Here is a 6,490-nt window from a genome sequence, read left to right as displayed (position 1 = left end):
TATACTTTGATACTCACTCTCAGGGACACAGCATCAAATCACTTGATCAGGATAATATTTGAACAATTCAGATTCCTCTCAATAATAATGTTTGATCTGTGAGAAGAATCGATCCTTCTCTTGTTTTATCCAATGGAAAGAAACTTGCCATATTGCCAAATAGTTAATGATGTGGGTAAACTATGAGATTAGGTTAGAGGAGGTTGCAAAAAGTTATCCGTCGAAGAATTTCTCTTAGACCTCTTCTGTACCCATCGTATGATCAACTAAGATTCTAAAAATATGATCAGTGACTATATTTTCGAAACCCTTCTTGTCTCGAATTTCTAGGTCCAATTCTTGAAGCAGAAGGATCCATCTGATCAATCATGATTTATTATCTTTCTTTGAGAGCAGATATTTCAGAGCTGCATGATCAGAATATATTAGAACCTTAGACTCTAATAGATATGAACAAAATTTATCAAAGATGAATACCACCGCTAGTAGCTCTTTTTCTATCGTGGTATGTTTAATTGGACATCGGATAGAGTTTTGCTAGCATAATAAATTACATGTGGCTCCTTGTTGATTCTTTGATCTAAAACAGTCTCTATTGCGAAATCAGAAGCATCACACATTATTTCAAATAGAAAAGACCAATCAGGGGTTTTTATTATGGGTGCTATTGTCGGAGCTATTCGTAATGTGTGAAAGGCTTGTAGACATTCTTCATTAAAGATAAATGATATGTCCTTAACCAGTAGATTGCATAAAGATCTCGATATCTTGCTAAAATCTTTGATGAAGCATCTGTAAAATTTAACGTGACCTAAGAAGGATCGTATTTGTCGAACTGAAGTGGGGGGTGGTAGTTTTGAAATGACCTCAATTTTGATTTTGTCTACCTCAATCTTTCTTTCAGAAATAATATGTCCTAATACGATTCTTTCTCGAACCATGAAATGGCTTTTTTTCTAATTTAAAATCAAATTTATCTCTGTACAGTGCTTAAAAACTTTGGAGAGGTTATGGAGACAATCTTCAAAAATGGTTCCAAACATGAAAAAATTATTCATAAAAATTTTGAGATATTTATCCACTATATCCAAAAAAATGGCCAAGATGCATCGTTAAAATGTAACAGGTGCATTGTAGAGCCTGAATGGCATACGTTGAAAAGCAAAAGTACCATAGGGGCAAGTGAAGGTGGTTTTCTCTTGGTCATCCAAAAATACAGATATCTGATTGTATCCCGAATAACCATCTAGAAAATAAAAAAAAATATTGACCTGCTAGCCGTTCTAGAATTTGATCGACAAAGGATAATGAAAAATAGTCCTTCCTAGTAACAGCATTTAGTTTCTTATAGTCAATGCATACTCGCCTGTTAGATGGTGTGTGAGTGAAAAATAATTCACCTTCTTCATTCTCTACCATAGTAATATCTGATTTTTTAAGTACTACTTGGGTAGGGCTGATCCATTTACTATCGGATATGGGGTAGGTGATTCCAGCATCTAACCATTTTACCATCTCTTTCTTCACTACTTTTCGCATGTTTGGGTTCAGTCTCCTCTGCATGCCTTGATAGTGTTTGACATCTGCCTCACAATGAATATGAAGCATATAGATGGGGGGTCAATTCCTTTTAGATCAGTAATGGACTAGCCGATAGCCTCTTTATTTTCCTTCAGAACACCAACCAATTATGCTTTTCGATTCAGGGTCAAGTCTGATACAATGATCACTGGGAGGGTGTTATTAGGTCCTAGGAATATATACTTGAGTGGGGCCAGAAGTGGCTTAAATTTTAGTACAAATGTAATTCTAATGATGGGGCTATGGGTGTATTGGCTAATGCGGGCAATGGCTCGTACTTGATTGTCCAAGGAGGAGTAGTTTCAGCATTTGATGTATCAACTAGAATATTTACTTCTTTGCTACCTCCCTCCATATCACAGTCATCCACTCCAAAGTGCGTCAAGTAGGTGTCTCGAGAATCATGTGTAAAAATTATTGACGTTGCTTCCTCTATGATATCCTCAAATGTATCTATCTTGAAGCAACTATCAGTTGATAGTCTCTGGGATGCACTGAACACATTTAGTCTTAGTTTTTTATTCTCAAACGATACGTTCATGACTCCTATCCTACAATTGATGCACGTGTTTGCCGTAACTAGGAAGGGTCTACCTAAGATAATGGAAATTTGCCTTGGATTACCACTCGTCCCATGTCAAGGACTAGAAAATCAACTGAAAATTAGAACTCATCTATCTTGACCAAAATATTTTTGATCATCCCACGTGATATCTTAATTGATCTATCAGCTAACTGTAAAGTGACTGACATGAGTTTCAGTTCTCTAAACCCAAAAAGTTCATAAATTGAGCTAGGTAAAAGGTTCACACTGGCTCCTAGGTCCAGAAGAGCTTGTTCGATGTGAAAGTCTCCTATAATGCAAGAAATAGTAGGGGCACCTAGATCTTTAAGCTTTGAAGGGGTAGCGTGCTAGAATACAGAGCTAGCTTGTTCGGTGAGGCATACTTTCTTCGAAAGTTGTTATCGAGATTTACATTTCTGAATGTACAATTCTTTCAAAAATTTTGCGTAAGCTGGGACCTGTTTGATTGCATCTAAAAGGAGGAGATTAATTTGGACTTGCTTAAATAATTCTAACATCTCATCGAGTCTTCCTTCCTTCTTATCCGCAGGGGTAGGGGCTTTTAGGGCACTCGAAAATGGGGCTTTAGGCAAGTAAGGTGATTCTGATGCAGTTGGTCCATTCTCTACTTTTGGGTCCTCCTTGTTCTTGGGTGATTCGAGCTTGTCAGAGGTCTAGGATCGGTCTCATTGGTTTTACTTGTATGTTCATTGACCTTCCCACTTTTGAGAGTCATGATTGATTTAGCATGTTTAGAAAAAATTTCTAAAGCATTGAAGCTCTCAACCATGAATTGCCCTCTCAGATTACTCTCAGGTTGGCTAGATAATTTTCCTCCTTTCCTCCCACTGACTGCGGTTGCTAGTTGACCTATTTGGGTCTCTAACTTAGCAATGGATTGCATGTGGGAGTTAAGGGTCTGGGTGTTGACTTTTAATCGTTCTAGCACTTTTAGATCCTTCTCCTCAAAAGCTGAGCTGTGACTAGTGGTAGACGGTTGAGGAGCATTTTGGAACTGGTGGTATTGTCCATCTCTATATGTCGGGTCCTAATAGTTGGGTCTAGGTACAGCAAGACCAACCACTGACTGTGGTCTCTAGAAAAATTTGGGTAGTTTCTCCAGTCAGGGTTATAAGTGTTCGAATATGGATCATTTCCTGATCTACGAGCTTGTTGGGTTTGAGCTTGTTGGATCTGCTCGTGCACAAACTCAGAAAATTGAAGTGCGGTTAGATATTCACTAATAAAATGGGTCGGGCTTGTACACAATGCACAAACATCTTAGACTAGGTTAGGTAGAATCGGAGAGTATCCAGTATTCAGAAGATGGTCAAATTTTTGAGACAACTCATCTACCTTACTGTGGATGTCCATAACATTTCCAGTCTGATAGATTCCATCTCTTTTTTGTTGAGATATGGGTTGCTTTCTAGAGGTGGCAGACATATGATGCAGGGAGTTTTCATTAAGTATTTCAAAGAGCTGCCAAGCCTCATCCTCACTCTTTAGCATGAATATCCCATCACATAATGCATCGATCATTTGTCAGTGTTTTTCTGATAGACCATCGTAGAAACACTGAACAAGTTGCCATTTAGAGACAGCATGGTGGGGGCATTTACGAATAAGATCCCTTAATCTTTTTCATGTCTCATGAAAAAGTTCACCATCCAATTGAAAAAAATTAGTGATGGCTTTTCTAATTTGATTTATTTTTTCAATTTAAAAGTATTTCTTGAGGAACTCTCTTTGAAGATGGTTCCAAGTTGAAATGGTTATGAAATCTAGGGAGTCTAACCAATGCTTGACTTTGTTCTTAAATGAAAAAGAGAATAGTTTCAACCTAAGGGCATCATCAGAGAAGTTTTGAATTTTTACTATAGAGCATATCTCAAAAAATTCGTTCAAGTATTTGTACGGATCCTCATTCGTCAGTCCATAGAATGATGGTAGCATTTAAATAATGCTAGACTTGATTTTATATTATGCCATCTTCACAGGAGAAGGCTGGATACATGATGAGTAGGTGTAAGATGAGGGAGTAAAATACTCCCTCAATTGTCATAGTGGGTCAGTTTCTTATTTTGGATTTATGGTTTTGATTTAGTTTGTTCGAATCGTTCTTTCTAGCTTTAGGTCTAATAGGTGTGAATTAGGTTGTGATGATCAGTGTCCTAGCATGCACCCAAAAGATCTCACTGAGTTTTAATTTTAGTAATTTTTTTTTGAAAAAGAAGATAAGAAAAGAAGAGAACCTAAAGAGTTCTAAGGATAAGAAGAGAGAGAAAAATTAATTAAATTTGATATTTTTAGTTAACAAACAAGTGGTTCAATCAATCTTGACTATGGGTTATCCTAGATCTAGATAACTCCTAACTGTCAAGGTCACCTTCATGCACTCCAAGAAGTAGACTAGCCGCTCAACTAGCCAGATAAGTATAAGGTTGGTAGGGATCCCCCCGTTGCTTTCCTTAGACACCAACTACGTTGGCCAGATAAGTGAATGGAATCAATTAATAAATCATTTTTCTTCGGGATGTAATCTTTGAATCACTTTTCTAGACTTCAATTAAACTGACTAACCTAAATTCGATCCAACTTTGAGGGTTCCTTGTCCTACTGAGCTCGAGGATCCTTAGGGGTCAACATCTAATCGATTTTAAATTAGAGGTTTAGGTCAATGCAATTACAAGATGGTGGTTTGTGGGCCAAAGAAAGGTGATGAAATTCCTACCTTATGTTAATTAAGATTTTGCACTTAAGATTTTTTATGAAAATATGCAATGCAAAAAAAAAAGGTGTCCAAACATGTTAAGTAGCTTTTAAGATTTAATTGATTTATTTATATTAGTCAAGTATTATGTGGTATCTTTGTATTTTTTTTATATTATATTATCTTTAAGCAAGAAAGAATAAGAGATAAGTTTTAAATTAGGTTAATTAGGTATGAGAAGATCTAGTGAACCTAACTAAATGAAAAGAAAAATAATACTAAGATTAAAAGGCAAGTAGGTAACCTACAAATAAAGCAATAAATCAAATCTACTTTTAGGATAATAAATTTTTCTAAGCTATGGAAAGCAGTAAATCATTAGGTTATAGAAAGCAGAAAATTTTTCTATTCATGCAAATAAAGTAATCTAGCTAGAGAGCAATAAATCTATCATATATGAAAAGTAATATAAGATAAAAATTTTAAAAAGAGTAAATAGACGATAATTAAGTAATTAAAGTAAATTAATTAATAATAAAAATTAAATTATCAATTAGCAAAATAAAGTATGAAAAGCAAGAGTGCAAGGGAATAAAATAATCAACTAAAAATATAAAGCAGTAAAGCATATAAGGCAGTCAAGCAATCTAAAATAATAAATAAAAACTTAAAAAATAGTAAAATATTTTTTTATTATTTTACAGATTATTTTTCTAAATTTTTTTTTAAAACAATCACGTCAAGATCTCCAACAATGACGTCAAAATTTGATGCATGTCATAGTATATCAAAATTAATGCAACTCACTACTATGTAGATAGGGTGAGTTGGGATCGTATCTGCAAGAATCTTAGTTGATTGTTTCAAAATATTAAAAAAAATAATAGATTGTAAGAAACTAAGAAAGAAGCATAAAAATTACTATAAAATTATTTTTTATTAATCAAATAAAGAAGCGTATATAAAGAAAAAGAAATAAAATTACGATATGAAATAACTAAACCAAGTTGATCTTTTTACTATGCCCGATGATGGATGTGTCTCCTTGAATCCTTCGTCTTCCTTCGTGCCGACAGCGACAGGATGGTTGGAAGGCTTGATTTAGGAACTTCAAGAAAGAAAAGTAGATGGAAGCGAGTATGTAGAAGAGAAAGGATAGCGGCACTAAGATTAGGACCTCTCCTAGATTTGATGGGATGTGGAAAAAGAATCTATGGAGGAATATAATGTTGTGCTAGGGTTAGTACCTCCCCTAGACTTATAGAGAAGAGGAAGAGGGAGAGAAAAAGAGAGAAGCTTGAAGAGAACTTAGAGTTGGCTTGATTGAAGAAGATGGAGGCTTTGGGGTTCTATTTATAGAGTGAGGAGGCTAGGGTTTCATGAAAAAAGAGGTGGAAGCGTGAATAAGGATCTTTAGATCTTCATGAAGAGTGATCTTTTAATCTGAGCCTTTGAGATTTAAGTCGTGTTCATACTTATTTTCATTTATCTTCTAATCTAGGCCCTTGATTGAAGAGGCTACTTCTTGATCCTTGATCTTTAAGTCGCGTTCACACTGGAATGAGAACTGGTTACCTGGTTCACTCAAATCTGATCCGATTTAAGTCCAATTTGAATCGTATAAATTCAAA

The 6,490-nt window shown here is 35.2% G+C and overlaps 1 non-coding gene across 1 annotated transcript; it reads left to right on the top strand.

Annotated features, from left to right (window-relative positions):
• The first annotated feature begins 3,746 nt into the window (after nucleotides 1–3,746).
• Nucleotides 3,747–3,852, top strand: LOC114914753 (small nucleolar RNA R71). Its single transcript, XR_003802422.1, has one exon. It is a non-coding gene; the product is annotated as a small nucleolar RNA R71 (small nucleolar RNA).
• Nucleotides 3,853–6,490: the final 2,638 nt, after the last annotated feature.

Source organism: Elaeis guineensis, chromosome 13, assembly GCF_000442705.2.
Source record: "Elaeis guineensis isolate ETL-2024a chromosome 13, EG11, whole genome shotgun sequence".
Lineage (NCBI taxonomy): Eukaryota > Viridiplantae > Streptophyta > Magnoliopsida > Arecales > Arecaceae > Elaeis > Elaeis guineensis.
The sequence above is the reverse complement of the archived record's forward strand: the minus strand, read 5'-3'. Positions and strand labels throughout refer to the sequence as shown.